General features: G+C 35.5%; 28 non-coding genes across 28 annotated transcripts; all 28 read right to left on the bottom strand.

The window, feature by feature from the left end:
• Positions 1–570: 570 nt before the first annotated feature.
• Positions 571–642, bottom strand: TRNAD-GUC (transfer RNA aspartic acid (anticodon GUC)). Its single transcript has one exon. It is a non-coding gene; the product is annotated as a tRNA-Asp (tRNA).
• A 627-nt stretch (positions 643–1269) lies between these two features.
• Positions 1270–1341, bottom strand: TRNAD-GUC (transfer RNA aspartic acid (anticodon GUC)). The gene has a single exon. It is a non-coding gene; the product is annotated as a tRNA-Asp (tRNA).
• Positions 1342–1968: 627 nt separating this feature from the next.
• On the bottom strand, positions 1969–2040 carry TRNAD-GUC (transfer RNA aspartic acid (anticodon GUC)). The gene has a single exon. It is a non-coding gene; the product is annotated as a tRNA-Asp (tRNA).
• A 635-nt stretch (positions 2041–2675) lies between these two features.
• TRNAD-GUC (transfer RNA aspartic acid (anticodon GUC)) lies at positions 2676–2747 on the bottom strand. The gene has a single exon. It is a non-coding gene; the product is annotated as a tRNA-Asp (tRNA).
• Positions 2748–4077: 1330 nt separating this feature from the next.
• Positions 4078–4149, bottom strand: TRNAD-GUC (transfer RNA aspartic acid (anticodon GUC)). The gene has a single exon. It is a non-coding gene; the product is annotated as a tRNA-Asp (tRNA).
• A 627-nt stretch (positions 4150–4776) lies between these two features.
• Positions 4777–4848, bottom strand: TRNAD-GUC (transfer RNA aspartic acid (anticodon GUC)). Its single transcript has one exon. It is a non-coding gene; the product is annotated as a tRNA-Asp (tRNA).
• Positions 4849–5483: 635 nt separating this feature from the next.
• On the bottom strand, positions 5484–5555 carry TRNAD-GUC (transfer RNA aspartic acid (anticodon GUC)). Its single transcript has one exon. It is a non-coding gene; the product is annotated as a tRNA-Asp (tRNA).
• A 625-nt stretch (positions 5556–6180) lies between these two features.
• On the bottom strand, positions 6181–6252 carry TRNAD-GUC (transfer RNA aspartic acid (anticodon GUC)). Its single transcript has one exon. It is a non-coding gene; the product is annotated as a tRNA-Asp (tRNA).
• Positions 6253–6887: 635 nt separating this feature from the next.
• Positions 6888–6959, bottom strand: TRNAD-GUC (transfer RNA aspartic acid (anticodon GUC)). The gene has a single exon. It is a non-coding gene; the product is annotated as a tRNA-Asp (tRNA).
• A 1328-nt stretch (positions 6960–8287) lies between these two features.
• TRNAD-GUC (transfer RNA aspartic acid (anticodon GUC)) lies at positions 8288–8359 on the bottom strand. Its single transcript has one exon. It is a non-coding gene; the product is annotated as a tRNA-Asp (tRNA).
• Positions 8360–8986: 627 nt separating this feature from the next.
• TRNAD-GUC (transfer RNA aspartic acid (anticodon GUC)) lies at positions 8987–9058 on the bottom strand. Its single transcript has one exon. It is a non-coding gene; the product is annotated as a tRNA-Asp (tRNA).
• A 635-nt stretch (positions 9059–9693) lies between these two features.
• On the bottom strand, positions 9694–9765 carry TRNAD-GUC (transfer RNA aspartic acid (anticodon GUC)). The gene has a single exon. It is a non-coding gene; the product is annotated as a tRNA-Asp (tRNA).
• Positions 9766–10396: 631 nt separating this feature from the next.
• Positions 10397–10468, bottom strand: TRNAD-GUC (transfer RNA aspartic acid (anticodon GUC)). Its single transcript has one exon. It is a non-coding gene; the product is annotated as a tRNA-Asp (tRNA).
• Positions 10469–11095: 627 nt separating this feature from the next.
• TRNAD-GUC (transfer RNA aspartic acid (anticodon GUC)) lies at positions 11096–11167 on the bottom strand. Its single transcript has one exon. It is a non-coding gene; the product is annotated as a tRNA-Asp (tRNA).
• A 635-nt stretch (positions 11168–11802) lies between these two features.
• On the bottom strand, positions 11803–11874 carry TRNAD-GUC (transfer RNA aspartic acid (anticodon GUC)). The gene has a single exon. It is a non-coding gene; the product is annotated as a tRNA-Asp (tRNA).
• A 1328-nt stretch (positions 11875–13202) lies between these two features.
• On the bottom strand, positions 13203–13274 carry TRNAD-GUC (transfer RNA aspartic acid (anticodon GUC)). The gene has a single exon. It is a non-coding gene; the product is annotated as a tRNA-Asp (tRNA).
• Positions 13275–14602: 1328 nt separating this feature from the next.
• On the bottom strand, positions 14603–14674 carry TRNAD-GUC (transfer RNA aspartic acid (anticodon GUC)). The gene has a single exon. It is a non-coding gene; the product is annotated as a tRNA-Asp (tRNA).
• Positions 14675–16676: 2002 nt separating this feature from the next.
• Positions 16677–16748, bottom strand: TRNAD-GUC (transfer RNA aspartic acid (anticodon GUC)). Its single transcript has one exon. It is a non-coding gene; the product is annotated as a tRNA-Asp (tRNA).
• Positions 16749–18080: 1332 nt separating this feature from the next.
• TRNAD-GUC (transfer RNA aspartic acid (anticodon GUC)) lies at positions 18081–18152 on the bottom strand. The gene has a single exon. It is a non-coding gene; the product is annotated as a tRNA-Asp (tRNA).
• A 627-nt stretch (positions 18153–18779) lies between these two features.
• On the bottom strand, positions 18780–18851 carry TRNAD-GUC (transfer RNA aspartic acid (anticodon GUC)). The gene has a single exon. It is a non-coding gene; the product is annotated as a tRNA-Asp (tRNA).
• Positions 18852–19474: 623 nt separating this feature from the next.
• TRNAD-GUC (transfer RNA aspartic acid (anticodon GUC)) lies at positions 19475–19546 on the bottom strand. The gene has a single exon. It is a non-coding gene; the product is annotated as a tRNA-Asp (tRNA).
• A 627-nt stretch (positions 19547–20173) lies between these two features.
• Positions 20174–20245, bottom strand: TRNAD-GUC (transfer RNA aspartic acid (anticodon GUC)). The gene has a single exon. It is a non-coding gene; the product is annotated as a tRNA-Asp (tRNA).
• A 625-nt stretch (positions 20246–20870) lies between these two features.
• On the bottom strand, positions 20871–20942 carry TRNAD-GUC (transfer RNA aspartic acid (anticodon GUC)). The gene has a single exon. It is a non-coding gene; the product is annotated as a tRNA-Asp (tRNA).
• A 1326-nt stretch (positions 20943–22268) lies between these two features.
• On the bottom strand, positions 22269–22340 carry TRNAD-GUC (transfer RNA aspartic acid (anticodon GUC)). Its single transcript has one exon. It is a non-coding gene; the product is annotated as a tRNA-Asp (tRNA).
• Positions 22341–24375: 2035 nt separating this feature from the next.
• TRNAD-GUC (transfer RNA aspartic acid (anticodon GUC)) lies at positions 24376–24447 on the bottom strand. Its single transcript has one exon. It is a non-coding gene; the product is annotated as a tRNA-Asp (tRNA).
• Positions 24448–25777: 1330 nt separating this feature from the next.
• Positions 25778–25849, bottom strand: TRNAD-GUC (transfer RNA aspartic acid (anticodon GUC)). The gene has a single exon. It is a non-coding gene; the product is annotated as a tRNA-Asp (tRNA).
• Positions 25850–26476: 627 nt separating this feature from the next.
• TRNAD-GUC (transfer RNA aspartic acid (anticodon GUC)) lies at positions 26477–26548 on the bottom strand. The gene has a single exon. It is a non-coding gene; the product is annotated as a tRNA-Asp (tRNA).
• Positions 26549–27183: 635 nt separating this feature from the next.
• On the bottom strand, positions 27184–27255 carry TRNAD-GUC (transfer RNA aspartic acid (anticodon GUC)). Its single transcript has one exon. It is a non-coding gene; the product is annotated as a tRNA-Asp (tRNA).
• Positions 27256–27393: the final 138 nt, after the last annotated feature.

Here is a 27393-nt window from a genome sequence, read left to right as displayed (position 1 = left end):
CAATTCACAGTATTGTAATAGGCAGCTTTGCTTCTTTTGGTTAGGAGAAGCAATCTTTTTTCATAAATGATTACAAATCAGAAATTCCTAGCCAAAAATAATCTGCTTTAATAAGAAATGATTGATTAAAATAAATACCTATTTATCGATCTGTCTATCTATCTTTCTATCTATCTATGTATATGTATATATATATATATATATATATACAATCAGCTCACTTTACCATTTGCAGCTTATAACCATTTACCACCAGGGGTCACTACTAACAAAAAGCATCCACTCCACTTCTAAATCTAGCCCCTAGAGTTGAGCAGAAGCATAAGATTCCCCACTGCTTCATTCCATTTCCATTAGATTATAGATGTAAATTGTTTTTGATGGTATGGTCTGTGCAGATTGAAATATTCAGAGCATATTCTGACTTTTAGTTAACACATCTGTAAGCAATTTGGCCATCACTGAATTCAACGTTTATCTCAATCGTAATAGACAAGGATAATGACAAATATAGTTTACAATGTTATTAAGTACATCATTTTATTTAATTGTGTGAATAAAAGGAATCGTCTCCCCGTCGGGGAATTGAACCCCGGTCTCCCGCGTGACAGGCGGGGATACTGACCACTATACTAACGAGGACATATTGGCTTCAGTTCAACAGTGCTCACCTCCATGAGGTTAGGGCATGCCCTCAATCAATTCACAGTATTGTAATAGGCAGCTTTGCTTCCTTTGGTTAGGAGAAGCAATCTTTTTTCATAAATGATTACAAATCAGAAATTCCTAGCCAAAAATAATCTGCTTTAATAAGAAATGATTGATTAAAATAAATACCTATTTATCGATCTGTCTATCTATCTTTCTATCTATCTATGTATATGTATATATATATATATATATATATACAATCAGCTCACTTTACCATTTGCAGCTTATAACCATTTACCACCAGGGGTCACTACTAACAAAAAGCATCCACTCCACTTCTAAATCTAGCCCCTAGAGTTGAGCAGAAGCATAATATTCCCCACTGCTTCATTCCATTTCCATTAGATTATAGATGTAAATTGTTTTTGATGGTATGGTCTGTGCAGATTGAAATATTCAGAGCATATTCTGACTTTTAGTTAACACATCTGTAAGCAATTTGGCCATCACTGAATTCAACGTTTATCTCAATCGTAATAGACAAGGATAATGACAAATATAGTTTACAATGTTATTAAGTACATCATTTTATTTAATTGTGTGAATAAAAGGAAGCGTCTCCCCGTCGGGGAATTGAACCCCGGTCTCCCGCGTGACAGGCGGGGATACTGACCACTATACTAACGAGGACATATTGGCTTCAGTTCAACAGTGCTCACCTCCATGAGGTTAGGGCATGCCCTCAATCAATTCACAGTATTGTAATAGGCAGCTTTGCTTCTTTTGGTTAGGAGAAGCAATCTTTTTTCATAAATGATTACAAATCAGAAATTCCTAGCCAAAAATAATCTGCTTTAATAAGAAATGATTGATTAAAATAAATACCTATTTATCGATCTGTCTATCTATCTTTCTATCTATCTATGTATATGTATATATATATATATATATATATACAATCAGCTCACTTTACCATTTGCAGCTTATAACCATTTACCACCAGGGGTCACTACTAACAAAAAGCATCCACTCCACTTCTAAATCTAGCCCCTAGAGTTGAGCAGAAGCATAAGATTCCCCACTGCTTCATTCCATTTCCATTAGATTATAGATGTAAATTGTTTTTGATGGTATGGTCTGTGCAGATTGAAATATTCAGAGCATATTCTGACTTTTAGTTAACACATCTGTAAGCAATTTGGCCATCACTGAATTCAACGTTTATCTCAATCGTAATAGACAAGGATAATGACAAATATAGTTTACAATGTTATTAAGTACATCATTTTATTTAATTGTGTGAATAAAAGGAATCGTCTCCCCGTCGGGGAATTGAACCCCGGTCTCCCGCGTGACAGGCGGGGATACTGACCACTATACTAACGAGGACATATTGGCTTCAGTTCAACAGTGCTCACCTCCATGAGGTTAGGGCATGCCCTCAATCAATTCACAGTATTGTAATAGGCAGCTTTGCTTCCTTTGGTTAGGAGAAGCAATCTTTTTTCATAAATGATTACAAATCAGAAATTCCTAGCTAAAAATAATCTGCTTTAATAAGAAATGATTGATTAAAATAAATACCTATTTATCGATCTGTCTATCTATCTTTCTATCTATCTATGTATATATATATATATATATATATATATATATATATATACAATCAGCTCACTTTACCATTTGCAGCTTATAACCATTTACCACCAGGGGTCACTACTAACAAAAAGCATCCACTCCACTTCTAAATCTAGCCCCTAGAGTTGAGCAGAAGCATAAGATTCCCCACTGCTTCATTCCATTTCCATTAGATTATAGATGTAAATTGTTTTTGATGGTATGGTCTGTGCAGATTGAAATATTCAGAGCATATTCTGACTTTTAGTTAACACATCTGTAAGCAATTTGGCCATCACTGAATTCAACGTTTATCTCAATCGTAATAGACAAGGATAATGACAAATATAGTTTACAATGTTATTAAGTACATCATTTTATTTAATTGTGTGAATAAAAGGAATCGTCTCCCCGTCGGGGAATTGAACCCCGGTCTCCCGCTTGACAGGCGGGGATACTGACCACTATACTAACGAGGACATATTGGTTTCAGTTCAACAGTGCTCACCTCCATGAGGTTAGGGCATGCCCTCAATCAATTCACAGTATTGTAATAGGCAGCTTTGCTTCTTTTGGTTAGGAGAAGCAATCTTTTTTCATAAATGATTACAAATCAGAAATTCCTAGCCAAAAATAATCTGCTTTAATAAGAAATGATTGATTAAAATAAATACCTATTTATCGATCTGTCTATCTATCTTTCTATCTATCTATGTATATGTATATATATATATATATATATATACAATCAGCTCACTTTACCATTTGCAGCTTATAACCATTTACCACCAGGGGTCACTACTAACAAAAAGCATCCACTCCACTTCTAAATCTAGCCCCTAGAGTTGAGCAGAAGCATAAGATTCCCCACTGCTTCATTCCATTTCCATTAGATTATAGATGTAAATTGTTTTTGATGGTATGGTCTGTGCAGATTGAAATATTCAGAGCATATTCTGACTTTTAGTTAACACATCTGTAAGCAATTTGGCCATCACTGAATTCAACGTTTATCTCAATCGTAATAGAGAAGGATAATGACAAATATAGTTTACAATGTTATTAAGTACATCATTTTATTTAATTGTGTGAATAAAAGGAATCGTCTCCCCGTCGGGGAATTGAACCCCGGTCTCCCACGTGACAGGCGGGGATACTGACCACTATACTAACGAGGACATATTGGCTTCAGTTCAACAGTGCTCACCTCCATGAGGTTAGGGCATGCCCTCAATCAATTCACAGTATTGTAATAGGCAGCTTTGCTTCTTTTGGTTAGGAGAAGCAATCTTTTTTCATAAATGATTACAAATCCGAAATTCCTAGCCAAAAATAATCTGCTTTAATAAGAAATGATTGATTAAAATAAATACCTATTTATCGATCTGTCTATCTATCTTTCTATCTATCTATGTATATGTATATATATATATATATATATATATATACAATCAGCTCACTTTACCATTTGCAGCTTATAACCATTTACCACCAGGGGTCACTACTAACAAAAAGCATCCACTCCACTTCTAAATCTAGCCCCTAGAGTTGAGCAGAAGCATAATATTCCCCACTGCTTCATTCCATTTCCATTAGATTATAGATGTAAATTGTTTTTGATGGTATGGTCTGTGCAGATTGAAATATTCAGAGCATATTCTGACTTTTAGTTAACACATCTGTAAGCAATTTGGCCATCACTGAATTCAACGTTTATCTCAATCGTAATAGACAAGGATAATGACAAATATAGTTTACAATGTTATTAAGTACATCATTTTATTTAATTGTGTGAATAAAAGGAAGCGTCTCCCCGTCGGGGAATTGAACCCCGGTCTCCCGCGTGACAGGCGGGGATACTGACCACTATACTAACGAGGACATATTGGCTTCAGTTCAACAGTGCTCACCTCCATGAGGTTAGGGCATGCCCTCAATCAATTCACAGTATTGTAATAGGCAGCTTTGCTTCTTTTGGTTAGGAGAAGCAATCTTTTTTCATAAATGATTACAAATCAGAAATTCCTAGCCAAAAATAATCTGCTTTAATAAGAAATGATTGATTAAAATAAATACCTATTTATCGATCTGTCTATCTATCTTTCTATCTATCTATGTATATGTATATATATATATATATATATATACAATCAGCTCACTTTACCATTTGCAGCTTATAACCATTTACCACCAGGGGTCACTACTAACAAAAAGCATCCACTCCACTTCTAAATCTAGCCCCTAGAGTTGAGCAGAAGCATAAGATTCCCCACTGCTTCATTCCATTTCCATTAGATTATAGATGTAAATTGTTTTTGATGGTATGGTCTGTGCAGATTGAAATATTCAGAGCATATTCTGACTTTTAGTTAACACATCTGTAAGCAATTTGGCCATCACTGAATTCAACGTTTATCTCAATCGTAATAGACAAGGATAATGACAAATATAGTTTACAATGTTATTAAGTACATCATTTTATTTAATTGTGTGAATAAAAGGAATCGTCTCCCCGTCGGGGAATTGAACCCCGGTCTCCCGCGTGACAGGCGGGGATACTGACCACTATACTAACGAGGACATATTGGCTTCAGTTCAACAGTGCTCACCTCCATGAGGTTAGGGCATGCCCTCAATCAATTCACAGTATTGTAATAGGCAGCTTTGCTTCCTTTGGTTAGGAGAAGCAATCTTTTTTCATAAATGATTACAAATCAGAAATTCCTAGCTAAAAATAATCTGCTTTAATAAGAAATGATTGATTAAAATAAATACCTATTTATCGATCTGTCTATCTATCTTTCTATCTATCTATGTATATATATATATATATATATATATATATATATATATACAATCAGCTCACTTTACCATTTGCAGCTTATAACCATTTACCACCAGGGGTCACTACTAACAAAAAGCATCCACTCCACTTCTAAATCTAGCCCCTAGAGTTGAGCAGAAGCATAAGATTCCCCACTGCTTCATTCCATTTCCATTAGATTATAGATGTAAATTGTTTTTGATGGTATGGTCTGTGCAGATTGAAATATTCAGAGCATATTCTGACTTTTAGTTAACACATCTGTAAGCAATTTGGCCATCACTGAATTCAACGTTTATCTCAATCGTAATAGACAAGGATAATGACAAATATAGTTTACAATGTTATTAAGTACATCATTTTATTTAATTGTGTGAATAAAAGGAATCGTCTCCCCGTCGGGGAATTGAACCCCGGTCTCCCGCTTGACAGGCGGGGATACTGACCACTATACTAACGAGGACATATTGGTTTCAGTTCAACAGTGCTCACCTCCATGAGGTTAGGGCATGCCCTCAATCAATTCACAGTATTGTAATAGGCAGCTTTGCTTCTTTTGGTTAGGAGAAGCAATCTTTTTTCATAAATGATTACAAATCAGAAATTCCTAGCCAAAAATAATCTGCTTTAATAAGAAATGATTGATTAAAATAAATACCTATTTATCGATCTGTCTATCTATCTTTCTATCTATCTATGTATATGTATATATATATATATATATATACAATCAGCTCACTTTACCATTTGCAGCTTATAACCATTTACCACCAGGGGTCACTACTAACAAAAAGCATCCACTCCACTTCTAAATCTAGCCCCTAGAGTTGAGCAGAAGCATAAGATTCCCCACTGCTTCATTCCATTTCCATTAGATTATAGATGTAAATTGTTTTTGATGGTATGGTCTGTGCAGATTGAAATATTCAGAGCATATTCTGACTTTTAGTTAACACATCTGTAAGCAATTTGGCCATCACTGAATTCAACGTTTATCTCAATCGTAATAGACAAGGATAATGACAAATATAGTTTACAATGTTATTAAGTACATCATTTTATTTAATTGTGTGAATAAAAGGAATCGTCTCCCCGTCGGGGAATTGAACCCCGGTCTCCCGCGTGACAGGCGGGGATACTGACCACTATACTAACGAGGACATATTGGCTTCAGTTCAACAGTGCTCACCTCCATGAGGTTAGGGCATGCCCTCAATCAATTCACAGTATTGTAATAGGCAGCTTTGCTTCCTTTGGTTAGGAGAAGCAATCTTTTTTCATAAATGATTACAAATCAGAAATTCCTAGCTAAAAATAATCTGCTTTAATAAGAAATGATTGATTAAAATAAATACCTATTTATCGATCTGTCTATCTATCTTTCTATCTATCTATGTATATATATATATATATATATATATATATATATATATACAATCAGCTCACTTTACCATTTGCAGCTTATAACCATTTACCACCAGGGGTCACTACTAACAAAAAGCATCCACTCCACTTCTAAATCTAGCCCCTAGAGTTGAGCAGAAGCATAAGATTCCCCACTGCTTCATTCCATTTCCATTAGATTATAGATGTAAATTGTTTTTGATGGTATGGTCTGTGCAGATTGAAATATTCAGAGCATATTCTGACTTTTAGTTAACACATCTGTAAGCAATTTGGCCATCACTGAATTCAACGTTTATCTCAATCGTAATAGACAAGGATAATGACAAATATAGTTTACAATGTTATTAAGTACATCATTTTATTTAATTGTGTGAATAAAAGGAATCGTCTCCCCGTCGGGGAATTGAACCCCGGTCTCCCGCTTGACAGGCGGGGATACTGACCACTATACTAACGAGGACATATTGGTTTCAGTTCAACAGTGCTCACCTCCATGAGGTTAGGGCATGCCCTCAATCAATTCACAGTATTGTAATAGGCAGCTTTGCTTCTTTTGGTTAGGAGAAGCAATCTTTTTTCATAAATGATTACAAATCAGAAATTCCTAGCCAAAAATAATCTGCTTTAATAAGAAATGATTGATTAAAATAAATACCTATTTATCGATCTGTCTATCTATCTTTCTATCTATCTATGTATATGTATATATATATATATATATATACAATCAGCTCACTTTACCATTTGCAGCTTATAACCATTTACCACCAGGGGTCACTACTAACAAAAAGCATCCACTCCACTTCTAAATCTAGCCCCTAGAGTTGAGCAGAAGCATAAGATTCCCCACTGCTTCATTCCATTTCCATTAGATTATAGATGTAAATTGTTTTTGATGGTATGGTCTGTGCAGATTGAAATATTCAGAGCATATTCTGACTTTTAGTTAACACATCTGTAAGCAATTTGGCCATCACTGAATTCAACGTTTATCTCAATCGTAATAGAGAAGGATAATGACAAATATAGTTTACAATGTTATTAAGTACATCATTTTATTTAATTGTGTGAATAAAAGGAATCGTCTCCCCGTCGGGGAATTGAACCCCGGTCTCCCACGTGACAGGCGGGGATACTGACCACTATACTAACGAGGACATATTGGCTTCAGTTCAACAGTGCTCACCTCCATGAGGTTAGGGCATGCCCTCAATCAATTCACAGTATTGTAATAGGCAGCTTTGCTTCTTTTGGTTAGGAGAAGCAATCTTTTTTCATAAATGATTACAAATCCGAAATTCCTAGCCAAAAATAATCTGCTTTAATAAGAAATGATTGATTAAAATAAATACCTATTTATCGATCTGTCTATCTATCTTTCTATCTATCTATGTATATGTATATATATATATATATATATATATATACAATCAGCTCACTTTACCATTTGCAGCTTATAACCATTTACCACCAGGGGTCACTACTAACAAAAAGCATCCACTCCACTTCTAAATCTAGCCCCTAGAGTTGAGCAGAAGCATAATATTCCCCACTGCTTCATTCCATTTCCATTAGATTATAGATGTAAATTGTTTTTGATGGTATGGTCTGTGCAGATTGAAATATTCAGAGCATATTCTGACTTTTAGTTAACACATCTGTAAGCAATTTGGCCATCACTGAATTCAACGTTTATCTCAATCGTAATAGACAAGGATAATGACAAATATAGTTTACAATGTTATTAAGTACATCATTTTATTTAATTGTGTGAATAAAAGGAAGCGTCTCCCCGTCGGGGAATTGAACCCCGGTCTCCCGCGTGACAGGCGGGGATACTGACCACTATACTAACGAGGACATATTGGCTTCAGTTCAACAGTGCTCACCTCCATGAGGTTAGGGCATGCCCTCAATCAATTCACAGTATTGTAATAGGCAGCTTTGCTTCTTTTGGTTAGGAGAAGCAATCTTTTTTCATAAATGATTACAAATCAGAAATTCCTAGCCAAAAATAATCTGCTTTAATAAGAAATGATTGATTAAAATAAATACCTATTTATCGATCTGTCTATCTATCTTTCTATCTATCTATGTATATGTATATATATATATATATATATATACAATCAGCTCACTTTACCATTTGCAGCTTATAACCATTTACCACCAGGGGTCACTACTAACAAAAAGCATCCACTCCACTTCTAAATCTAGCCCCTAGAGTTGAGCAGAAGCATAAGATTCCCCACTGCTTCATTCCATTTCCATTAGATTATAGATGTAAATTGTTTTTGATGGTATGGTCTGTGCAGATTGAAATATTCAGAGCATATTCTGACTTTTAGTTAACACATCTGTAAGCAATTTGGCCATCACTGAATTCAACGTTTATCTCAATCGTAATAGACAAGGATAATGACAAATATAGTTTACAATGTTATTAAGTACATCATTTTATTTAATTGTGTGAATAAAAGGAATCGTCTCCCCGTCGGGGAATTGAACCCCGGTCTCCCGCGTGACAGGCGGGGATACTGACCACTATACTAACGAGGACATATTGGCTTCAGTTCAACAGTGCTCACCTCCATGAGGTTAGGGCATGCCCTCAATCAATTCACAGTATTGTAATAGGCAGCTTTGCTTCCTTTGGTTAGGAGAAGCAATCTTTTTTCATAAATGATTACAAATCAGAAATTCCTAGCTAAAAATAATCTGCTTTAATAAGAAATGATTGATTAAAATAAATACCTATTTATCGATCTGTCTATCTATCTTTCTATCTATCTATGTATATATATATATATATATATATATATATATATATATACAATCAGCTCACTTTACCATTTGCAGCTTATAACCATTTACCACCAGGGGTCACTACTAACAAAAAGCATCCACTCCACTTCTAAATCTAGCCCCTAGAGTTGAGCAGAAGCATAAGATTCCCCACTGCTTCATTCCATTTCCATTAGATTATAGATGTAAATTGTTTTTGATGGTATGGTCTGTGCAGATTGAAATATTCAGAGCATATTCTGACTTTTAGTTAACACATCTGTAAGCAATTTGGCCATCACTGAATTCAACGTTTATCTCAATCGTAATAGACAAGGATAATGACAAATATAGTTTACAATGTTATTAAGTACATCATTTTATTTAATTGTGTGAATAAAAGGAATCGTCTCCCCGTCGGGGAATTGAACCCCGGTCTCCCGCTTGACAGGCGGGGATACTGACCACTATACTAACGAGGACATATTGGTTTCAGTTCAACAGTGCTCACCTCCATGAGGTTAGGGCATGCCCTCAATCAATTCACAGTATTGTAATAGGCAGCTTTGCTTCCTTTGGTTAGGAGAAGCAATCTTTTTTCATAAATGATTACAAATCAGAAATTCCTAGCCAAAAATAATCTGCTTTAATAAGAAATGATTGATTAAAATAAATACCTATTTATCGATCTGTCTATCTATCTTTCTATCTATCTATGTATATGTATATATATATATATATATATATATATACAATCAGCTCACTTTACCATTTGCAGCTTATAACCATTTACCACCAGGGGTCACTACTAACAAAAAGCATCCACTCCACTTCTAAATCTAGCCCCTAGAGTTGAGCAGAAGCATAATATTCCCCACTGCTTCATTCCATTTCCATTAGATTATAGATGTAAATTGTTTTTGATGGTATGGTCTGTGCAGATTGAAATATTCAGAGCATATTCTGACTTTTAGTTAACACATCTGTAAGCAATTTGGCCATCACTGAATTCAACGTTTATCTCAATCGTAATAGACAAGGATAATGACAAATATAGTTTACAATGTTATTAAGTACATCATTTTATTTAATTGTGTGAATAAAAGGAAGCGTCTCCCCGTCGGGGAATTGAACCCCGGTCTCCCGCGTGACAGGCGGGGATACTGACCACTATACTAACGAGGACATATTGGCTTCAGTTCAACAGTGCTCACCTCCATGAGGTTAGGGCATGCCCTCAATCAATTCACAGTATTGTAATAGGCAGCTTTGCTTCTTTTGGTTAGGAGAAGCAATCTTTTTTCATAAATGATTACAAATCAGAAATTCCTAGCCAAAAATAATCTGCTTTAATAAGAAATGATTGATTAAAATAAATACCTATTTATCGATCTGTCTATCTATCTTTCTATCTATCTATGTATATGTATATATATATATATATATATATACAATCAGCTCACTTTACCATTTGCAGCTTATAACCATTTACCACCAGGGGTCACTACTAACAAAAAGCATCCACTCCACTTCTAAATCTAGCCCCTAGAGTTGAGCAGAAGCATAAGATTCCCCACTGCTTCATTCCATTTCCATTAGATTATAGATGTAAATTGTTTTTGATGGTATGGTCTGTGCAGATTGAAATATTCAGAGCATATTCTGACTTTTAGTTAACACATCTGTAAGCAATTTGGCCATCACTGAATTCAACGTTTATCTCAATCGTAATAGACAAGGATAATGACAAATATAGTTTACAATGTTATTAAGTACATCATTTTATTTAATTGTGTGAATAAAAGGAATCGTCTCCCCGTCGGGGAATTGAACCCCGGTCTCCCGCGTGACAGGCGGGGATACTGACCACTATACTAACGAGGACATATTGGCTTCAGTTCAACAGTGCTCACCTCCATGAGGTTAGGGCATGCCCTCAATCAATTCACAGTATTGTAATAGGCAGCTTTGCTTCCTTTGGTTAGGAGAAGCAATCTTTTTTCATAAATGATTACAAATCAGAAATTCCTAGCTAAAAATAATCTGCTTTAATAAGAAATGATTGATTAAAATAAATACCTATTTATCGATCTGTCTATCTATCTTTCTATCTATCTATGTATATATATATATATATATATATATATATATATATATACAATCAGCTCACTTTACCATTTGCAGCTTATAACCATTTACCACCAGGGGTCACTACTAACAAAAAGCATCCACTCCACTTCTAAATCTAGCCCCTAGAGTTGAGCAGAAGCATAAGATTCCCCACTGCTTCATTCCATTTCCATTAGATTATAGATGTAAATTGTTTTTGATGGTATGGTCTGTGCAGATTGAAATATTCAGAGCATATTCTGACTTTTAGTTAACACATCTGTAAGCAATTTGGCCATCACTGAATTCAACGTTTATCTCAATCGTAATAGACAAGGATAATGACAAATATAGTTTACAATGTTATTAAGTACATCATTTTATTTAATTGTGTGAATAAAAGGAATCGTCTCCCCGTCGGGGAATTGAACCCCGGTCTCCCGCTTGACAGGCGGGGATACTGACCACTATACTAACGAGGACATATTGGTTTCAGTTCAACAGTGCTCACCTCCATGAGGTTAGGGCATGCCCTCAATCAATTCACAGTATTGTAATAGGCAGCTTTGCTTCTTTTGGTTAGGAGAAGCAATCTTTTTTCATAAATGATTACAAATCAGAAATTCCTAGCCAAAAATAATCTGCTTTAATAAGAAATGATTGATTAAAATAAATACCTATTTATCGATCTGTCTATCTATCTTTCTATCTATCTATGTATATGTATATATATATATATATATATACAATCAGCTCACTTTACCATTTGCAGCTTATAACCATTTACCACCAGGGGTCACTACTAACAAAAAGCATCCACTCCACTTCTAAATCTAGCCCCTAGAGTTGAGCAGAAGCATAAGATTCCCCACTGCTTCATTCCATTTCCATTAGATTATAGATGTAAATTGTTTTTGATGGTATGGTCTGTGCAGATTGAAATATTCAGAGCATATTCTGACTTTTAGTTAACACATCTGTAAGCAATTTGGCCATCACTGAATTCAACGTTTATCTCAATCGTAATAGAGAAGGATAATGACAAATATAGTTTACAATGTTATTAAGTACATCATTTTATTTAATTGTGTGAATAAAAGGAATCGTCTCCCCGTCGGGGAATTGAACCCCGGTCTCCCACGTGACAGGCGGGGATACTGACCACTATACTAACGAGGACATATTGGCTTCAGTTCAACAGTGCTCACCTCCATGAGGTTAGGGCATGCCCTCAATCAATTCACAGTATTGTAATAGGCAGCTTTGCTTCTTTTGGTTAGGAGAAGCAATCTTTTTTCATAAATGATTACAAATCCGAAATTCCTAGCCAAAAATAATCTGCTTTAATAAGAAATGATTGATTAAAATAAATACCTATTTATCGATCTGTCTATCTATCTTTCTATCTATCTATGTATATGTATATATATATATATATATATATATATACAATCAGCTCACTTTACCATTTGCAGCTTATAACCATTTACCACCAGGGGTCACTACTAACAAAAAGCATCCACTCCACTTCTAAATCTAGCCCCTAGAGTTGAGCAGAAGCATAATATTCCCCACTGCTTCATTCCATTTCCATTAGATTATAGATGTAAATTGTTTTTGATGGTATGGTCTGTGCAGATTGAAATATTCAGAGCATATTCTGACTTTTAGTTAACACATCTGTAAGCAATTTGGCCATCACTGAATTCAACGTTTATCTCAATCGTAATAGACAAGGATAATGACAAATATAGTTTACAATGTTATTAAGTACATCATTTTATTTAATTGTGTGAATAAAAGGAAGCGTCTCCCCGTCGGGGAATTGAACCCCGGTCTCCCGCGTGACAGGCGGGGATACTGACCACTATACTAACGAGGACATATTGGCTTCAGTTCAACAGTGCTCACCTCCATGAGGTTAGGGCATGCCCTCAATCAATTCACAGTATTGTAATAGGCAGCTTTGCTTCTTTTGGTTAGGAGAAGCAATCTTTTTTCATAAATGATTACAAATCCGAAATTCCTAGCCAAAAATAATCTGCTTTAATAAGAAATGATTGATTAAAATAAATACCTATTTATCGATCTGTCTATCTATCTTTCTATCTATCTATGTATATGTATATATATATATATATATATACAATCAGCTCACTTTACCATTTGCAGCTTATAACCATTTACCACCAGGGGTCACTACTAACAAAAAGCATCCACTCCACTTCTAAATCTAGCCCCTAGAGTTGAGCAGAAGCATAAGATTCCCCACTGCTTCATTCCATTTCCATTAGATTATAGATGTAAATTGTTTTTGATGGTATGGTCTGTGCAGATTGAAATATTCAGAGCATATTCTGACTTTTAGTTAACACATCTGTAAGCAATTTGGCCATCACTGAATTCAACGTTTATCTCAATCGTAATAGAGAAGGATAATGACAAATATAGTTTACAATGTTATTAAGTACATCATTTTATTTAATTGTGTGAATAAAAGGAATCGTCTCCCCGTCGGGGAATTGAACCCCGGTCTCCCACGTGACAGGCGGGGATACTGACCACTATACTAACGAGGACATATTGGCTTCAGTTCAACAGTGCTCACCTCCATGAGGTTAGGGCATGCCCTCAATCAATTCACAGTATTGTAATAGGCCGCTTTGCTTCTTTTGGTTAGGAGAAGCAATCTTTTTTCATAAATGATTACAAATCCGAAATTCCTAGCCAAAAATAATCTGCTTTAATAAGAAATGATTGATTAAAATAAATACCTATTTATCGATCTGTCTATCTATCTTTCTATCTATCTATGTATATGTATATATATATATATATATATATATATACAATCAGCTCACTTTACCATTTGCAGCTTATAACCATTTACCACCAGGGGTCACTACTAACAAAAAGCATCCACTCCACTTCTAAATCTAGCCCCTAGAGTTGAGCAGAAGCATAAGATTCCCCACTGCTTCATTCCATTTCCATTAGATTATAGATGTAAATTGTTTTTGATGGTATGGTCTGTGCAGATTGAAATATTCAGAGCATATTCTGACTTTTAGTTAACACATCTGTAAGCAATTTGGCCATCACTGAATTCAACGTTTATCTCAATCGTAATAGACAAGGATAATGACAAATATAGTTTACAATGTTATTAAGTACATCATTTTATTTAATTGTGTGAATAAAAGGAATCGTCTCCCCGTCGGGGAATTGAACCCCGGTCTCCCGCGTGACAGGCGGGGATACTGACCACTATACTAACGAGGACATATTGGCTTCAGTTCAACAGTGCTCACCTCCATGAGGTTAGGGCATGCCCTCAATCAATTCACAGTATTGTAATAGGCAGCTTTGCTTCCTTTGGTTAGGAGAAGCAATCTTTTTTCATAAATGATTACAAATCAGAAATTCCTAGCTAAAAATAATCTGCTTTAATAAGAAATGATTGATTAAAATAAATACCTATTTATCGATCTGTCTATCTATCTTTCTATCTATCTATGTATATATATATATATATTCACTGAAAAAACCATAGGTTTCACACATGTTATAGTTAGTGGAAATTTTACTGATAAAAAACCAATGAAATTGCCCCGTTATAGTTAGCGCAGGCAACTATAACTCACGCGACCACAATCCTCTGCTGATGCTAATACTGTATTTAGACACTTATTTGCCCATGTCTTCTTCCATACATTTTTAGCTATACATATATTACAAATATTTTTTTTTCATAAAGACACATATGTCATCAGCAGAGGATTGCGGTCGCGTGAGTTATAGTTGCCTGCGCTAACTATAACGGGGCAATTTCATTGGTTTTTTATCAGTAAAATTTCCACTAACTATAACATGTGTGAAACCTATGGTTTTTTCAGTGAATTTGCAAGGTTTTTTAAATGCTAATTCCTAACTATAACGTGTGTGAAACCTATGGTTTTTTCAGTGAATTAGTACGGTTTTTTAAATGCTAAGTTTTTTTCCCTTATAATAAGCCCTGTACATTTGGTGGCCTACGGCCACCAAAAGCACAGGGGGTGGGGTAAGTGTGGATAGTGTTTTTTTCCATTGTAATAAGCCCAGCACATTTGGTGGCCTTCGGCCACCAAAAGCACAGGGGGTGGGGTAAGTGTGAATAGTGTTTTTTTTATTTTTATTTTTTTACCGTACGCTTACCGTAAGCGTACGGTAAGCGTACCCCGTGAAATTGCCGAAAAAAAAATAAAACCGTTTTTGCACTTGGGGGATGTTTGGGGACTCCCTCCACATGACTATGTGGGAGGGAGTTGTCAAAACAGCCCCTTTACATGTTTTTGGGCTTCCGATTTTAAAAATCTCTCTCAGTGCGAGAGACAAAATGGCGGCCGCCGCTTCCTGGTTTCGGCCGATTCGAATGTTTACTAAGATCTAAGAGCCAATCAGAATCGCGCTCGCGCACGCCACCGTACGCTTACCGTAAGCGTACGGTAAGCGTACCGTAAGCTGGCTCAGATATATATATTGATTTAAAGGCTATTTTCTCAGAATCTACTGAACAGATTTACACCAAACCTACAAAAGGCACTTCCTTGACCTAGGGACTACCTCTCTGCCAAATTTTGAGTAATTCTGTTCAGCCATTCGGGCTGTAGCTCGTTCTAAAGGTCCTATGGAAAAATGCATGGGAAAAACGCGTTTTGGGACCCCCCTTTTATCTCAGCCCCCGCTTGACGAATCCCCCCGAGACTTTCAGGGTAGGAGCGGAGCGTAGCGCCCCACCTATTTTGAGAAATTCGCGAGGATTCGTCGACCGGCGCCAAAGTTATTCAAAATAGAATGTTGAGGTTTTCCTATGGAAACGTGGTCCTAACTATAACTACCTACTGGCGACCGCCAGTAGGTAATATATATATATATATATATATACAATCAGCTCACTTTACCATTTGCAGCTTATAACCATTTACCACCAGGGGTCACTACTAACAAAAAGCATCCACTCCACTTCTAAATCTAGCCCCTAGAGTTGAGCAGAAGCATAAGATTCCCCACTGCTTCATTCCATTTCCATTAGATTATAGATGTAAATTGTTTTTGATGGTATGGTCTGTGCAGATTGAAATATTCAGAGCATATTCTGACTTTTAGTTAACACATCTGTAAGCAATTTGGCCATCACTGAATTCAACGTTTATCTCAATCGTAATAGACAAGGATAATGACAAATATAGTTTACAATGTTATTAAGTACATCATTTTATTTAATTGTGTGAATAAAAGGAATCGTCTCCCCGTCGGGGAATTGAACCCCGGTCTCCCGCTTGACAGGCGGGGATACTGACCACTATACTAACGAGGACATATTGGTTTCAGTTCAACAGTGCTCACCTCCATGAGGTTAGGGCATGCCCTCAATCAATTCACAGTATTGTAATAGGCAGCTTTGCTTCTTTTGGTTAGGAGAAGCAATCTTTTTTCATAAATGATTACAAATCAGAAATTCCTAGCCAAAAATAATCTGCTTTAATAAGAAATGATTGATTAAAATAAATACCTATTTATCGATCTGTCTATCTATCTTTCTATCTATCTATGTATATGTATATATATATATATATATATATATACAATCAGCTCACTTTACCATTTGCAGCTTATAACCATTTACCACCAGGGGTCACTACTAACAAAAAGCATCCACTCCACTTCTAAATCTAGCCCCTAGAGTTGAGCAGAAGCATAAGATTCCCCACTGCTTCATTCCATTTCCATTAGATTATAGATGTAAATTGTTTTTGATGGTATGGTCTGTGCAGATTGAAATATTCAGAGCATATTCTGACTTTTAGTTAACACATCTGTAAGCAATTTGGCCATCACTGAATTCAACGTTTATCTCAATCGTAATAGAGAAGGATAATGACAAATATAGTTTACAATGTTATTAAGTACATCATTTTATTTAATTGTGTGAATAAAAGGAATCGTCTCCCCGTCGGGGAATTGAACCCCGGTCTCCCACGTGACAGGCGGGGATACTGACCACTATACTAACGAGGACATATTGGCTTCAGTTCAACAGTGCTCACCTCCATGAGGTTAGGGCATGCCCTCAATCAATTCACAGTATTGTAATAGGCAGCTTTGCTTCTTTTGGTTAGGAGAAGCAATCTTTTTTCATAAATGATTACAAATCCGAAATTCCTAGCCAAAAATAATCTGCTTTAATAAGAAATGATTGATTAAAATAAATACCTATTTATCGATCTGTCTATCTATCTTTCTATCTATCTATGTATATGTATATATATATATATATATATATATATACAATCAGCTCACTTTACCATTTGCAGCTTATAACCATTTACCACCAGGGGTCACTACTAACAAAAAGCATCCACTCCACTTCTAAATCTAGCCCCTAGAGTTGAGCAGAAGCATAATATTCCCCACTGCTTCATTCCATTTCCATTAGATTATAGATGTAAATTGTTTTTGATGGTATGGTCTGTGCAGATTGAAATATTCAGAGCATATTCTGACTTTTAGTTAACACATCTGTAAGCAATTTGGCCATCACTGAATTCAACGTTTATCTCAATCGTAATAGACAAGGATAATGACAAATATAGTTTACAATGTTATTAAGTACATCATTTTATTTAATTGTGTGAATAAAAGGAAGCGTCTCCCCGTCGGGGAATTGAACCCCGGTCTCCCGCGTGACAGGCGGGGATACTGACCACTATACTAACGAGGACATATTGGCTTCAGTTCAACAGTGCTCACCTCCATGAGGTTAGGGCATGCCCTCAATCAATTCACAGTATTGTAATAGGCAGCTTTGCTTCTTTTGGTTAGGAGAAGCAATCTTTTTTCATAAATGATTACAAATCCGAAATTCCTAGCCAAAAATAATCTGCTTTAATAAGAAATGATTGATTAAAATAAATACCTATTTATCGATCTGTCTATCTATCTTTCTATCTATCTATGTATATGTATATATATATATATATATATATACAATCAGCTCACTTTACCATTTGCAGCTTATAACCATTTACCACCAGGGGTCACTACTAACAAAAAGCATCCACTCCACTTCTAAATCTAGCCCCTAGAGTTGAGCAGAAGCATAATATTCCCCACTGCTTCATTCCATTTCCATTAGATTATAGATGTAAATTGTTTTTGATGGTATGGTCTGTGCAGATTGAAATATTCAGAGCATATTCTGACTTTTAGTTAACACATCTGTAAGCAATTTGGCCATCACTGAATTCAACGTTTATCTCAATCGTAATAGACAAGGATAATGACAAATATAGTTTACAATGTTATTAAGTACATCATTTTATTTAATTGTGTGAATAAAAGGAATCGTCTCCCCGTCGGGGAATTGAACCCCGGTCTCCCGCGTGACAGGCGGGGATACTGACCACTATACTAACGAGGACATATTGTCTTCAGTTCAACAGTGCTCACCTTCATGAGGTTAGGGCATGCCCTCAATCAATTCACAGTATTGTAATAGGCAGCTTTGCTTCTTTTGGTTAGGAGAAGCAATCTTTTTTCATAAATGATTACAAATCAGAAATTCCTAGCCAAAAATAATCTGCTTTAATAAGAAATGATTGATTAAAATAAATACCTATTTATCGATCTGTCTATCTATCTTTCTATCTATCTATGTATATGTATATATATATATATATATACAATCAGCTCACTTTACCATTTGCAGCTTATAACCATTTACCACCAGGGGTCACTACTAACAAAAAGCATCCACTCCACTTCTAAATCTAGCCCCTAGAGTTGAGCAGAAGCATAAGATTCCCCACTGCTTCATTCCATTTCCATTAGATTATAGATGTAAATTGTTTTTGATGGTATGGTCTGTGCAGATTGAAATATTCAGAGCATATTCTGACTTTTAGTTAACACATCTGTAAGCAATTTGGCCATCACTGAATTCAACGTTTATCTCAATCGTAATAGACAAGGATAATGACAAATATAGTTTACAATGTTATTAAGTACATCATTTTATTTAATTGTGTGAATAAAAGGAAGCGTCTCCCCGTCGGGGAATTGAACCCCGGTCTCCCGCGTGACAGGCGGGGATACTGACCACTATACTAACGAGGACATATTGGCTTCAGTTCAACAGTGCTCACCTCCATGAGGTTAGGGCATGCCCTCAATCAATTCACAGTATTGTAATAGGCAGCTTTGCTTCTTTTGGTTAGGAGAAGCAATCTTTTTTCATAAATGATTACAAATCAGAAATTCCTAGCCAAAAATAATCTGCTTTAATAAGAAATGATTGATTAAAATAAATACCTATTTATCGATCTGTCTATCTATCTTTCTATCTATCTATGTATATGTATACGTATATATATATATATATACAATCAGCTCACTTTACCATTTGCAGCTTATAACCATTTACCACCAGGGGTCACTACTAACAAAAAGCATCCACTCCACTTCTAAATCTAGCCCCTAGAGTTGAGCAGAAGCATAAGATTCCCCACTGCTTCATTCCATTTCCATTAGATTATAGATGTAAATTGTTTTTGATGGTATGGTCTGTGCAGATTGAAATATTCAGAGCATATTCTGACTTTTAGTTAACACATCTGTAAGCAATTTGGCCATCACTGAATTCAACGTTTATCTCAATCGTAATAGACAAGGATAATGACAAATATAGTTTACAATGTTATTAAGTACATCATTTTATTTAATTGTGTGAATAAAAGGAAGCGTCTCCCCGTCGGGGAATTGAACCCCGGTCTCCCGCGTGACAGGCGGGGATACTGACCACTATACTAACGAGGACATATTGGCTTCAGTTCAACAGTGCTCACCTCCATGAGGTTAGGGCATGCCCTCAATCAATTCACAGTATTGTAATAGGCAGCTTTGCTTCCTTTGGTTAGGAGAAGCAATCTTTTTTCATAAATGATTACAAATCAGAAATTCCTAGCCAAAAATAATCTGCTTTAATAAGAAATGATTGATTAAAATAAATACCTATTTATCGATCTGTCTATCTATCTTTCTATCTATCTATGTATATGTATATATATATATATATATATACAATCAGCTCACTTTACCATTTGCAGCTTATAACCATTTACCACCAGGGGTCACTACTAACAAAAAGCATCCACTCCACTTCTAAATCTAGCCCCTAGAGTTGAGCAGAAGCATAAGATTCCCCACTGCTTCATTCCATTTCCATTAGATTATAGATGTAAATTGTTTTTGATGGTATGGTCTGTGCAGATTGAAATATTCAGAGCATATTCTGACTTTTAGTTAACACATCTGTAAGCAATTTGGCCATCACTGAATTCAACGTTTATCTCAATCGTAATAGACAAGGATAATGACAAATATAGTTTACAATGTTATTAAGTACATCATTTTATTTAATTGTGTGAATAAAAGGAAGCGTCTCCCCGTCGGGGAATTGAACCCCGGTCTCCCGCGTGACAGGCGGGGATACTGACCACTATACTAACGAGGACATATTGGCTTCAGTTCAACAGTGCTCACCTCCATGAGGTTAGGGCATGCCCTCAATCAATTCACAGTATTGTAATAGGCAGCTTTGCTTCTTTTGGTTAGGAGAAGCAATCTTTTTTCATAAATGATTACAAATCAGAAATTCCTAGCCAAAAATAATCTGCTTTAATAAGAAATGATTGATTAAAATAAATACCTATTTATCGATCTGTCTATCTATCTTTCTATCTATCTATGTATATGTATATATATATATATATATATATACAATCAGCTCACTTTACCATTTGCAGCTTATAACCATTTACCACCAGGGGTCACTACTAACAAAAAGCATCCACTCCACTTCTAAATCTAGCCCCTAGAGTTGAGCAGAAGCATAAGATTCCCCACTGCTTCATTCCATTTCCATTAGATTATAGATGTAAATTGTTTTTGATGGTATGGTCTGTGCAGATTGAAATATTCAGAGCATATTCTGACTTTTAGTTAACACATCTGTAAGCAATTTGGCCATCACTGAATTCAACGTTTATCTCAATCGTAATAGACAAGGATAATGACAAATATAGTTTACAATGTTATTAAGTACATCATTTTATTTAATTGTGTGAATAAAAGGAATCGTCTCCCCGTCGGGGAATTGAAACCCGGTCTCCCGCGTGACAGGCGGGGATACTGACCACTATACTAACGAGGACATATTGGCTTCAGTTCAACAGTGCTCACCTCCATGAGGTTAGGGCATGCCCTCAATCAATTCACAGTATTGTAATAGGCAGCTTTGCTTCTTTTGGTTAGGAGAAGCAATCTTTTTTCATAAATGATTACAAATCAGAAATTCCTAGCCAAAAATAATCTGCTTTAATAAGAAATGATTGATTAAAATAAATACCTATTTATCGATCTGTCTATCTATCTTTCTATCTATCTATGTATATGTATATATATATATATATATATATACAATCAGCTCACTTTACCATTTGCAGCTTATAACCATTTACCACCAGGGGTCACTACTAACAAAAAGCATCCACTCCACTTCTAAATCTAGCCCCTAGAGTTGAGCAGAAGCATAAGATTCCCCACTGCTTCATTCCATTTCCATTAGATTATAGATGTAAATTGTTTTTGATGGTATGGTCTGTGCAGATTGAAATATTCAGAGCATATTCTGACTTTTAGTTAACACATCTGTAAGCAATTTGGCCATCACTGAATTCAACGTTTATCTCAATCGTAATAGACAAGGATAATGACAAATATAGTTTACAATGTTATTAAGTACATCATTTTATTTAATTGTGTGAATAAAAGGAATCGTCTCCCCGTCGGGGAATTGAACCCCGGTCTCCCGCGTGACAGGCGGGGATACTGACCACTATACTAACGAGGACATATTGGCTTCAGTTCAACAGTGCTCACCTCCATGAGGTTAGGGCATGCCCTCAATCAATTCACAGTATTGTAATAGGCAGCTTTGCTTCCTTTGGTTAGGAGAAGCAATCTTTTTTCATAAATGATTACAAATCAGAAATTCCTAGCTAAAAATAATCTGCTTTAATAAGAAATGATTGATTAAAATAAATACCTATTTATCGATCTGTCTATCTATCTTTCTATCTATCTATGTATATATATATATATATATATATTTATATATATATATACAATCAGCTCACTTTACCATTTGCAGCTTATAACCATTTACCACCAGGGGTCACTACTAACAAAAAGCATCCACTCCACTTCTAAATCTAGCCCCTAGAGTTGAGCAGAAGCATAAGATTCCCCACTGCTTCATTCCATTTCCATTAGATTATAGATGTAAATTGTTTTTGATGGTATGGTCTGTGCAGATTGAAATATTCAGAGCATATTCTGACTTTTAGTTAACACATCTGTAAGCAATTTGGCCATCACTGAATTCAACGTTTATCTCAATCGTAATAGACAAGGATAATGACAAATATAGTTTACAATGTTATTAAGTACATCATTTTATTTAATTGTGTGAATAAAAGGAATCGTCACCCCGTCGGGGAATTGAACCCCGGTCTCCCGCTTGACAGGCGGGGATACTGACCACTATACTAACGAGGACATATTGGTTTCAGTTCAACAGTGCTCACCTCCATGAGGTTAGGGCATGCCCTCAATCAATTCACAGTATTGTAATAGGCAGCTTTGCTTCTTTTGGTTAGGAGAAGCAATCTTTTTTCATAAATGATTACAAATCAGAAATTCCTAGCCAAAAATAATCTGCTTTAATAAGAAATGATTGATTAAAATAAATACCTATTTATCGATCTGTCTATCTATCTTTCTATCTATCTATGTATATGTATATATATATATATATATATACAATCAGCTCACTTTACCATTTGCAGCTTATAACCATTTACCACCAGGGGTCACTACTAACAAAAAGCATCCACTCCACTTCTAAATCTAGCCCCTAGAGTTGAGCAGAAGCATAAGATTCCCCACTGCTTCATTCCATTTCCATTAGATTATAGATGTAAATTGTTTTTGATGGTATGGTCTGTGCAGATTGAAATATTCAGAGCATATTCTGACTTTTAGTTAACACATCTGTAAGCAATTTGGCCATCACTGAATTCAACGTTTATCTCAATCGTAATAGAGAAGGATAATGACAAATATAGTTTACAATGTTATTAAGTACATCATTTTATTTAATTGTGTGAATAAAAGGAATCGTCTCCCCGTCGGGGAATTGAACCCCGGTCTCCCACGTGACAGGCGGGGATACTGACCACTATACTAACGAGGACATATTGGCTTCAGTTCAACAGTGCTCACCTCCATGAGGTTAGGGCATGCCCTCAATCAATTCACAGTATTGTAATAGGCAGCTTTGCTTCTTTTGGTTAGGAGAAGCAATCTTTTTTCATAAATGATTACAAATCCGAAATTCCTAGCCAAAAATAATCTGCTTTAATAAGAAATGATTGATTAAAATAAATACCTATTTATCGATCTGTCTATCTATCTTTCTATCTATCTATGTATATGTATATATATATATATATATATATATATACAATCAGCTCACTTTACCATTTGCAGCTTATAACCATTTACCACCAGGGGTCACTACTAACAAAAAGCATCCACTCCACTTCTAAATCTAGCCCCTAGAGTTGAGCAGAAGCATAATATTCCCCACTGCTTCATTCCATTTCCATTAGATTATAGATGTAAATTGTTTTTGATGGTATGGTCTGTGCAGATTGAAATATTCAGAGCATATTCTGACTTTTAGTTAACACATCTGTAAGCAATTTGGCCATCACTGAATTCAACGTTTATCTCAATCGTAATAGACAAGGATAATGACAAATATAGTTTACAATGTTATTAAGTACATCATTTTATTTAATTGTGTGAATAAAAGAAAGCGTCTCCCCGTCGGGGAATTGAACCCCGGTCTCCCGCGTGACAGGCGGGGATACTGACCACTATACTAACGAGGACATATTGGCTTCAGTTCAACAGTGCTCACCTCCATGAGGTTAGGGCATGCCCTCAATCAATTCACAGTATTGTAATAGGCAGCTTTGCTTCTTTTGGTTAGGAGAAGCAATCTTTTTTCATAAATGATTACAAATCCGAAATTCCTAGCCAAAAATAATCTGCTTTAATAAGAAATGATTGATTAAAATAAATACCTATTTATCGATCTGTCTATCTATCTTTCTATCTATCTATGTATATGTATATATATATATATATATATACAATCAGCTCACTTTACCATTTGCAGCTTATAACCATTTACCACCAGGGGTCACTACTAACAAAAAGCATCCACTCCACTTCTAAATCTAGCCCCTAGAGTTGAGCAGAAGCATAAGATTCCCCACTGCTTCATTCCATTTCCATTAGATTATAGATGTAAATTGTTTTTGATGGTATGGTCTGTGCAGATTGAAATATTCAGAGCATATTCTGACTTTTAGTTAACACATCTGTAAGCAATTTGGCCATCACTGAATTCAACGTTTATCTCAATCGTAATAGAGAAGGATAATGACAAATATAGTTTACAATGTTATTAAGTACATCATTTTATTTAATTGTGTGAATAAAAGGAATCGTCTCCCCGTCGGGGAATTGAACCCCGGTCTCCCACGTGACAGGCGGGGATACTGACCACTATACTAACGAGGACATATTGGCTTCAGTTCAACAGTGCTCACCTCCATGAGGTTAGGGCATGCCCTCAATCAATTCACAGTATTGTAATAGGCAGCTTTGCTTCTTTTGGTTAGGAGAAGCAATCTTTTTTCATAAATGATTACAAATCCGAAATTCCTAGCCAAAAATAATCTGCTTTAATAAGAAATGATTGATTAAAATAAATACCTATTTATCGATCTGTCTATCTATCTTTCTATCTATCTATGTATATGTATATATATATATATATATATATATATATACAATCAGCTCACTTTACCATTTGCAGCTTATAACCATTTACCACCAGGGGTCACTACTAACAAAAAGCATCCACTCCACTTCTAAATCTAGCCCCTAGAGTTGAGCAGAAGCATAATATTCCCCACTGCTTCATTCCATTTCCATTAGATTATAGATGTAAATTGTTTTTGATGGTATGGTCTGTGCAGATTGAAATATTCAGAGCATATTCTGACTTTTAGTTAACACATCTGTAAGCAATTTGGCCATCACTGAATTCAACGTTTATCTCAATCGTAATAGACAAGGATAATGACAAATATAGTTTACAATGTTATTAAGTACATCATTTTATTTAATTGTGTGAATAAAAGGAAGCGTCTCCCCGTCGGGGAATTGAACCCCGGTCTCCCGCGTGACAGGCGGGGATACTGACCACTATACTAACGAGGACATATTGGCTTCAGTTCAACAGTGCTCACCTCCATGAGGTTAGGGCATGCCCTCAATCAATTCACAGTATTGTAATAGGCAGCTTTGCTTCTTTTGGTTAGGAGAAGCAATCTTTTTTCATAAATGATTACAAATCAGAAATTCCTAGCCAAAAATAATCTGCTTTAATAAGAAATGATTGATTAAAATAAATACCTATTTATCGATCTGTCTATCTATCTTTCTATCTATCTATGTATATGTATATATATATATATATATATATACAATCAGCTCACTTTACCATTTGCAGCTTATAACCATTTACCACCAGGGGTCACTACTAACAAAAAGCATCCACTCCACTTCTAAATCTAGCCCCTAGAGTTGAGCAGAAGCATAAGATTCCCCACTGCTTCATTCCATTTCCATTAGATTATAGATGTAAATTGTTTTTGATGGTATGGTCTGTGCAGATTGAAATATTCAGAGCATATTCTGACTTTTAGTTAACACATCTGTAAGCAATTTGGCCATCACTGAATTCAACGTTTATCTCAATCGTAATAGACAAGGATAATGACAAATATAGTTTACAATGTTATTAAGTACATCATTTTATTTAATTGTGTGAATAAAAGGAATCGTCTCCCCGTCGGGGAATTGAACCCCGGTCTCCCGCGTGACAGGCGGGGATACTGACCACTATACTAACGAGGACATATTGGCTTCAGTTCAACAGTGCTCACCTCCATGAGGTTAGGGCATGCCCTCAATCAATTCACAGTATTGTAATAGGCAGCTTTGCTTCCTTTGGTTAGGAGAAGCAATCTTTTTTCATAAATGATTACAAATCAGAAATTCCTAGCTAAAAATAATCTGCTTTAATAAGAAATGATTGATTAAAATAAATACCTATTTATCGATCTGTCTATCTATCTTTCTATCTATCTATGTATATATATATATATATATATATATATATATATATATACAATCAGCTCACTTTACCATTTGCAGCTTATAACCATTTACCACCAGGGGTCACTACTAACAAAAAGCATCCACTCCACTTCTAAATCTAGCCCCTAGAGTTGAGCAGAAGCATAAGATTCCCCACTGCTTCATTCCATTTCCATTAGATTATAGATGTAAATTGTTTTTGATGGTATGGTCTGTGCAGATTGAAATATTCAGAGCATATTCTGACTTTTAGTTAACACATCTGTAAGCAATTTGGCCATCACTGAATTCAACGTTTATCTCAATCGTAATAGACAAGGATAATGACAAATATAGTTTACAATGTTATTAAGTACATCATTTTATTTAATTGTGTGAATAAAAGGAATCGTCTCCCCGTCGGGGAATTGAACCCCGGTCTCCCGCTTGACAGGCGGGGATACTGACCACTATACTAACGAGGACATATTGGTTTCAGTTCAACAGTGCTCACCTCCATGAGGTTAGGGCATGCCCTCAATCAATTCACAGTATTGTAATAGGCAGCTTTGCTTCTTTTGGTTAGGAGAAGCAATCTTTTTTCATAAATGATTACAAATCAG

The sequence above is a fragment of the Triturus cristatus genome, chromosome 4_1 (assembly GCF_964204655.1).
Source record: "Triturus cristatus chromosome 4_1, aTriCri1.1, whole genome shotgun sequence".
Classification (NCBI taxonomy): domain Eukaryota; kingdom Metazoa; phylum Chordata; class Amphibia; order Caudata; family Salamandridae; genus Triturus; species Triturus cristatus.
This window is presented reverse-complemented; position numbering and strand designations above follow the sequence as displayed.